Consider the following 9,890-nt stretch of genomic DNA (forward strand, 5'->3'; position numbering starts at 1 on the left):
AACCCTAATAGTCTCATATCGACTGTGGGTTTGATTCTTTGGAGTTTCTTCAGTTTTGGTGGGCTTGATTGGATTTTCTGCTTCTTCAGACATGATTGTTTTGGATCTTTACTGTATATGTGTTAACAGATAGGCTCTGATACCACTTGTTAGGTCACACAACACTGTAGAAGGGGGTTGAATACAGTGTTTAATATAATCAAATCGATTTAGAATACAAGTAACAGAAAACAGATGTATTTGATATAATAAACTCTGTTACAATGGAACTGTTCTCTCTCAGTGATGAACAAATATCACGAGAGCTGCTAGGTTACAATGTATGATCTTCTCGATAATGATAACATATATAATGTAAACCTATGTCTGTGTTTATATAGTACACAGTTACAAGATAACTTTTAATTGATATGGAATATAATTCTGTCTCCTAAATATATCAATCAGATATCTTATACAAGTCTTTCAGTCCTCTAACTCTTTCCATGCATATCTTCCTTTGTTTTAGTCTCGATCTTCTACTGCAAATCAGCTTCCTTCCTTAACTGCAAGTCCTCCCGTACTTAAGTTCTGATATGACCTTAAATCCTGATATCCTTAAGTCCTGACTTTCAGTAAGTTCTGATTTCAGTAAGTCCTGATATTCCCTGTTTGTTAAGATCTGAAAACTAAACATGAAACATATTAGACATGACATCTCAAATATATCTAACAGGATAATCATCAAAACTGAGCTTCCTATAAATCATTCTATACAGAAACAAAGTAATATTATCCCGTATTTCGAGAATATGGATTTTATCAATCTATAAAAGGATTAGCGTATCAAAAATTTTACGACGGGACTCGTACAGGTCAAACCGTATCCCGGATTGAAAAAGTCAAAACAGGGAAAGTGTTCAGAATCACCAGATAAGGTTAGGAAGGAGTTTTCCGAAGAGTTTCGGGTTGTAAAAATGCAAAAAAGGTTGAAGTTGGACCAGTTTTATAAAGTAATTTTATAATTACTCAAAAATAATAATTATTAATTCTATAGATCCTTATAAAATAACATAACAATCCAAAAATTACAAGAAAAATATCAAAATTATCTATATTTGATTCTGGATAATTAAAAAATAAAATAACCTAATTTTATCATATATAAATATCCAACCATCAATATCAATCATCAGATAATTAACCAAAATTCACGTAACAACCACATAATAATTATTTATTGAAAAAAATAATTACACGATATTTCCCGGATGTTACAGATTGGAAACGAGTGAAAGCGTGATTGGCCGGAGAAACTCGATTTTTCGCCGGCGTTAATGGCGGTGGTGGCCGGCATCGGAGCTTCGTGCTTCGATTGCTCTTATTGTTAATGGAATCAGAGAGTCAAGGGATTCAAGTTGTGGATTGAGCATAAAACGGGGGTCAACTCATCGATTTTGACAGCAAATTGGACTCGCCGGCGTCGGCAAGACTAGCCGGAGTCTGGGCGGTTCCGGTCGGCGTTCTTGATGACCCGGCTGAGGTCCATTAGCCCGCAAAATCGACCCGGGTTTGACCTGTTTTCAATCTGTTTATAATAAATTAATTAATTTAATTGATTAATTTTATCTGTAAATAAGTAAATAAAATGTAATTATTTATAATAAAGCCCAATAATGATTTAAAAATCATTTTGAGCTTTTAAAAATTATACAAAAGTATTTAAAATCCAATTAATATTATTATTAATTGAATTATTCTTATTTAATTCATAATAAATAGACCGTTCGTCCGTTTAATACGAAACGAACGCCTCTAGACTCGAAAAAATATTCTGCATCCAATAAAAATACTTTCGAAACCTAAAATCTTTTATATCAACAGGTTGTTTATTTTGCGAATCGTTCTGAGTCAAGTATTAATCGATAAATACCCTTTTTGACCCTATCTTTTGACTATTCAACTTATGTGTTACATGAATTATATGACTGCCTATAATATGAATAACATGATTATATGCCTTACGTGTACGTGTTATGTGAATTATGAGTCAACGTGTCTTTTAAATGTTACCTGATTAAAATATGATCATTATCTGTTATTATCGGATGGGTAGAAAATAAGGATAAGCGTATAGACTAGACCATTATATATAATTAGTTAATTAAAATTGTATCTTTTATGATAGATATACATAGTTCGAGGCATTCAGAGCCATACAGAGAGATTTAAAAGTAAAGCTTGTCTATACAAAATACATGAGACGAGTAAATACAGAGATAAGATAAACATAGGATGTTGATTGACAAGAAAGGTCAGATAGCCTGTCGATGAAAATAAAGATATACCATAATGGAGTGATATGGTAGATAGTTAAAGATTAGAGAGTTATCAATTGAGGCAAGTATTCCTAAACCTTCTGATAATATACTGCACATATCTCTTTCCTATTCTAAGTTCATAATAGTTAAATGTTTTACATTTTGCTGCAATTACTCTTAATTATGCAAGTTCCTTTCATTATTGTTCCTTGATTATCGATTGATCTCTTGAGCAAATACCCAATATTTCAGGTTATTTGCGAACCCTGAATCGGGATGTTTTGAAATCAAAGTGATTTGATATCAAAATACTCTACGGACTGGATGGTTATGATGAGTGCCAGGAATGAGCTGGACCCTAAGGGCCAGGGATGGTTGGACCCTTGATTATTAGGAAATAGTGCTTCGGTACCCCATATGTTGGTGGGTCTATGCAGTTGGATATAGATCCGCACTATATTCTGACTGATCAGCAGGTTATAGTGCATATGTTGTTTTTAGTTTCCAGTCTAATTTATTGTTGATCACCATTAATGGCATTCCTTCTTGAATAGTTTATGATTACAAAATCAAACAAAGATTTGATTCAAATAGATGAATCAGTGTAACGTTCACTGTTCTTTTACAGGGAAATGTGATTTATGATTAAAGGCCAATGTGGGCCGATGTTTTCATTCGCTCAACTATTTTAAATAAATAAAAGTGTTTTGAAATCATTTAAAAATTGTTTCCAGAAGTTTCTTTGATCTGATACCTGGAAACCAATTATGATACTTGCTGGGCATTTTTGGCTCACTCTTGCTTTGTGAATTCTTATTTCTTTCAGTATCAAATGAGGACAAGAGTGAATAACTTTTAATATACAGCAAAAGTGGAGAGATTCCAGCTGAAGGAATTTGGAGGTGTTAGAGTGAATAATACGAGGAAGTTAGTAAAGAGGTAATGAAATTGTATTTAGTTATTGTAATTTTAGAAGGTTAGATTCTTGTTTCATACCATAACCTATAAGCGATCTGGAATAATGAGGGGTTATCTGTATATTTATTTTAATATACAGGATTGTATTGTTTAAAGTTATTCAGTGACACCCAATCCTGACCCCGGATTTAGGGATGTTACAGGTTGTATGAACCATTGATAGAATATGATGTCAGCAAGAGACCGTTGAGTAATGATTGATGTTGTGAATTTAAGTTTATGAAAGAGTTGTAAGGTTAAGAGGTCAACCTGAGAAATTGGAAGTGAAATACTTGAAATGCATCATTATTTGTTCCTTAGTATGATTGCGAGGACATAATCCTTTCAAGAGGGGAAGGTTGTAATATCCGGGAAATATCTTGGAATTATTTTTATCAATAAGTAATTGTTATGTGATTTTATGTGAATTTTTGGAGAATTATTTGATAATTGGAATTGATGTTTGGATGTTTATATATGATAAAATTGGGGTATTTTAATCTTTATTTGTCTAGAATAAAATATAGATAATTTTGATATTCTTTTGGTAATTTTTAGGTTATATGATTTTATAAAGATTTATCGACTAATAATAATTTTCTGAGTAATTATAAAACTGAGAATCGTCCAACTTCAACCGTTTGCGTTTTTACAACCCGAAACTCTTCGGAAAACTCTTTCCTAACCTAATCTGATTATTCTGAACATTTTCTGTATTATGACTTTTTCAATCCGGAATATGGTTTGACCCGTACAAGTTCCGGCGCAAAATTTTTGATACGATAGTCATTTCGGTAGATCAATAACACCCGTATTAAACCCGTATTCTCGAAAGACGGGATATTTTTACATTATTTTCACGTAGGGTGTTTTATAAGAAGACCGGTTTTGATAATTATCCAAATCTAGTATCAAATTATATCATTTTTGTAGTTACTTAGCGGCTAAGTAACCTATTTTTGCCCGCAAGGGTTGGTTCAGTTGGTTAAAGAGGGGATAAATATCCTCTTGGTCATAGGTTCGAATCCCACGGGAGGAGAATTTTTGATTATGCCTCCTGAGTCAGAGCCTGTCACTTAAATGCGGTTTACCTTGGTTCACGTGGTTTGCAGGCTATTACGTGAGCCCGTAGAGTTTACCCAGTGCGCACCCGAAGGGTAGCGGCTACGGGTTACCTACGATAAAAAAAGTAACCTATTTTCGAATCCGATATGATCCAACGGAGTCCTAGTATTCCGTAAGTATAAATATCATTTACCGTATTTTTTTTTGTAAAGAAAAACATTTTATACCGTAAAATTTCATAATTATCGAGAGAAACCGATGAGTGTTCTTCGCGTTCTTCATAATCAAACCAAGATTTGGAGGTGTTACCGAAGTCAGATTTCGACGTACAAGTAGTCAAATCGAAGCTCTCTACGCATAGAATCCAGTTTAATCATCCATAACGTCCCAGATTTCATCGGTATGTTTCTATGATTTTTACAAAATTCGAATTATTTAGTAAAAATATGAATTTTCGTAAATGATTTGGTTTGTCTGATTTGATGATGATATGTTGTTCAACATCTCCTTCCATTCAATTGCATATATCATACATTGAATTTTGAGTTCCATAACATGCTCAAAAGGTTGTTTAATTTTCGGATTAAGTTCTTGAATGTTCTTCGTGTTCTTCATGTTCTTGAGAATCAAACTAAAATTTGGAGGCGTTATCGGACTCCGTTTGAAACACTCTTGTAACCGAATCGAAGCTCTTGTCACCACCTTTCCAAAACACTCATCATATTTAGTGCAGGACCAACTTCAAAATTCATATTATTTTTCATAATTCGAATCAATTCTTTAATTTTCCGGAAAATCCAAAACTTCATGATTCCTGTGTTTTGATGATACCATGTTGTAGATAACGTTTTTCTGATTGATTTGGTATATTATATGTCGAATTGTGAGTTCAATATCATATAGACATGAAGGTTTGATTCTCATGAGTGTTCTTCGTGTTCTTGGCGACCCATGTGTTAGTCGCTAAACACACGTTAAAATTCACGAAAGTATACGCGTTCGCAAGTAGTATAAGATATAAATCAGATTCGTTCCCACAGAGACTGGTTTTGGTTAACTTTGTGATTTATGCACTCATGCAACAATGATATAGCTATTATTCAATGCTAAGATGAATAACAAATTAGGTTTTGATTATACTACGATTAACTATTGAGAGTTATATTAGAGAACATTAACTAAAGAGAGTTGAATAATATATGACACAAATATGGGATTCTAACTTCATTAAGTACTTCATTCAATAGCCTTTTCGTTCTTAACCTTAGCATGTAATGGTGATGACACTAATCAGATAACACGAAACTGATAAACGCCAACTTTCGTTGTACGAATACCATACTACCAGACATCCACAAAAGAGATAGAAGCTGAATAGACACCAATTATATTGAGACCCTATATGTCTATAGAATTTGACAACATAACGGTTTAATGCACAAGTTATCTATCGTGATTACATAGGGCAAGTAAGATGGTTAAAATTACCTACAAATCATGCATAACAATAACACATGAACCTATGCTAGCATGACACGTTCTAAATCCTTAAATTCACTGTCGCTTCATCAAGAATTAACAAGCTATCTTATCAATTCGCGACGCTCATAAGACGAATAAGCACAACCAATACTAGGTCATCATACAATCACCATACACTAAGGCATCGAAACAAATTAACTAAAGAAATCTATAAATAAATCCGCTAGAACCCCACGATAACGATTAGCCCATAATCGGACTCATCATCAACGTGGGTTCTGATGAAAGCATGGTATAATAAACGTAGTCTTTATAAACAAATAATAAACAAAGTACAAAATCCAGAGTATTAGGTTCAACAAAACAAGAAACGAGCATCCAAGATTACAACTTAGAACAAAGATTCAAAAGAATAAACTAGATCTTCTTCGCCTTCGTTGAATTGTGCTATAGGTCTTTTTGTCATCTTCTCCTTAAGCTCCGTTACGTCTCTCCGTATGAAAAACGTCTTTATTTATGTATATATATGCTATAGAATTTACCAGGGCTTCAAACTCTCAAAATCCCAATAGAAACAGGATTCTACTACCCCGACCTGGCGCGGCCGCGCGCTTGACCAGCGCGAGCGCGCTGAGTTTCTGCTCATTGGTCGCGGCCGCGCGCTAATTCTGCGCGGGCGCGCCGTCCTCCTGAATACAATTCTGATTTCTTTTTTTCTCCTTGCTGATTTGAGCCGGTCTTTTCACGAACCTTTATTCCAACACCATCCAAACACCAAATTAGCAATACAACCATGCTAATTTACCTGATTACCTGGAAAATACCTGCAATGCAAAAGCACTACAAAAACACGTAAAAACACGAACAACTTGAGTACCAATAAACCAATTCAAAGCTTAATGGAGCGTTATAAAGTGTCATAAATGCCACTCAACATACCCCCAAACTTGAATCGATGCTTGTCCTCAAGCATAAACAGACTCAAAGAACAAGAAATAAAAATGCATGAATGCAACAAAATGAATGCAACGATCCCCAATAGAATAACTAAACCAATCAACAAGCAACATCTCAACAAATGCAGCTATTCGCATAAAGATCAATCAAACCCTACAAATTAACCTACAAACCAGAGACGTGCGTGTGTGCAAATGCTTACAGATATATTATCGCAACTAGATCAATAATCACGACTCACTACTCATCAAGGCAATCGCAAGGTTCTAAATAAAATAAAAGCTAGACTCAAAATAACTTATAACACTTCAATTCTTATTTTGGAGTTTTATATAGATTCAAGCTTTTATTCACAACAAAATAACACAAGTATGCTTATTTGACCGTGCAATGAGTGAGGACCAAAAGACTTATACAATAGTGTCCATGTAGCGAGCGTTAGGTTAGCAGATTCCAGACTGTAAAAGCCTTAGGTCACTAGGCACAAAGTCCCCTAAGAACTTAATAACTCGAGTACTAAAGAGCCCACTCGTAATCACTTATACATAACACTCATTTTTTTTCCTTTTTTCTCTTTTTTTCATTTTTTTTCTTTTTCACAAATTTCTAAACGAGTGCGTTTCGCTCCATCTCACTCAATCCTAGACTACTCATATAAATATGAGCTGGCTACTAGCCATTTGACACCTAGCCACAACAACTAGCAATGAAATCCAATTTTCTCTATTTTTTAAAAATCCATCTTATTCTATCAATAAGAGAATATCCTAAATTCTAAATATAAACAAGCGATTAAACCTCGACAAACAAACAAACCATGATCATGATCTAGCACTCAAGCAACCTATAAAACTTAATGAAATATAATTGTCTCTAGCCTGCAAATCAATTTGACAAGACTTAACATCACTAAATACGACATCACTACACTAGCATCAATATCACAAATCAATCGGAAAAATCATCTAAGGGATCATCTTATAATGCAAATGCATGAAACTATATGAACAAACTATCATAAAAACTACCAAAATAAAAAAAAACTATCATGGCAAAATATGCAACTATATGCACTAACTATCATGAATATGCAACTATATGCGACTCACACAAAACATATTCCTTAAACTACTACCCCAAACTTAAAATTTTCACTGTCCTTAGTGAAGGTAATAGTAAGGAATCAGGCATACTTACTCGGAATCAGGATCATCACCCTCAACGGGTGGAGTGTCAGGCGTGTCTGGAGGTGGATACACGGAGTCCTCACCAAATACTGGCCACTGGATGTCAACATCGGTGGCTCTGAATGCAGCCCCAAGTGCCTGGGTGAGATCATGTGCAAACTGACTATGGATGCCATGCATCGCATCCATCCTCCTCGCTAGATGCCTATACTGCGACGTGCTCAAACCAGCTCCAACATATGCTCCTGCCTCCTCCTGCTGTTGCTGCTGCTATGATCCTGAAGGACCAGCCTCCTCTCCCAATTGAGATCTCCATGCAGTCCTGCTCGGCTGAGCTACCCCAACAGCTGGCCTCCCACCAGGCAGATGGTCAAAAGAATAGCCAAGTCCCTTCAAATCAGGCTTGCCTCCATCCCACACTTACATCGTCGACAAGGTGGTGCTGTCAATCGGAGCAATCGGAATCTGGAGCTGCTCGTGTGCTGGCCAATGGACACCAACTGCCACACACAGCTTCGTCACAATGGACGTATAGGGTATAGAACCCGCAGTACTCCCTCGCAAAAATCTCAGAATAACCTGGTAGATAACCATCCCAAGGTCCACATAGTCACCCTGAAGAATCCACCATAACAGCCGTGTACGCTCCACAGTCACATCGTGCACATGAGAAGATGGCATGATTTTAGAATAGATAAACGCATTCCATGCATGAGCAAACCTGTTCATGCATGAAGCAGGGAATGTGGAATAATCAGTCATGCCCCTCTTGAACTTTTAATGAGTCTCAGGCATACATAGAGTAGCAACTATCAAATCCAAATTAAAATCCTCTGGAGTCTTATCGTTCCAAGTGTCCGGACCGGGCATCCTCGCAGGCTGCTTAATCACCCTCCTTATCGCATCCGTACTGTACTCCACTGTCATCCCCCTAACCACAGTGAAACCATTCTTCTCCACCTTTGCATTAGCATAGAACTCTCGAACAACACTCATGGACACGGTAGCGGGTGCCTCGCAAAAAGTAACCAAACCCATCTTCAAGATCATCTCCAATAACTTACCATCTTTTCCTGATGGTAGAAAACCTCGCTCCTTCGCTATAGGCTTCGAGAGAAGCCTCGTATACTCCAGTTCAGCCTCGGGAGTCAAAAACCTTGGCCTCACACCACCTGCATTCGAAGAATCAGTGGTGCTGCTGACTTACTTGAGTTCTTTGTCTCTTGGGTGCCATTGGAATTGAATAAGAGGGAATAAAAGATAAATGTTTGAGAGAGAATTGTATTTGAGAAATTGAGAAGTGGTGGAGAAGTTTGTGTATAAGTGTATGTATATATAGAAGGTGAGAAGAGAATTAGATATCGAATAGAAGTGGAAATTGATTATGGGAATAGTGGGAATAATGGGTTTGATTTGGAGAGGGAAATTTGGGATGTGGAAGAGTAAGAATCGGGTGGAAATTGATTTTCTACTAAAACCCTCGATTTCCTCTTCACAAACTGCTGTTTTTTTTCCTTTTCACATTATGAAGCTTTAAAAATTGGTTGACTAATGGAGATCCAAGCTTTTCAATCACCACGCATCCCGCTCTCGCGATCTACGCTCTATCGGTATCCACACGAATGCTTGAACTCAAGGATTGGATGTGTACTAGCACAAACTCGTTTCTTCTCGCTCTCTCCATCTTCTCTCTTGGTGGCTAGGGTTTTAGTAAAAGTCTTTTTCTTATCTAAAAATCAGCCACACAAGAGATATTATATAGAGAGTACAAAAACGAATTATAACTCTTAACTAATTAGGAGTTATTATTAATTCGAAAATCCTATTTGTATTATAATTAAGTCTCACTTAATTATTTAACAAATAAATTTCATAATTAATATTAGTAAATTCGAATATAAATATTTATCTAATTAATTAAGTCATACTTAATTAATATTAT

This window comes from Apium graveolens, chromosome 5 (assembly GCF_009905375.1).
Source record: "Apium graveolens cultivar Ventura chromosome 5, ASM990537v1, whole genome shotgun sequence".
NCBI classification, from domain to species: domain Eukaryota; kingdom Viridiplantae; phylum Streptophyta; class Magnoliopsida; order Apiales; family Apiaceae; genus Apium; species Apium graveolens.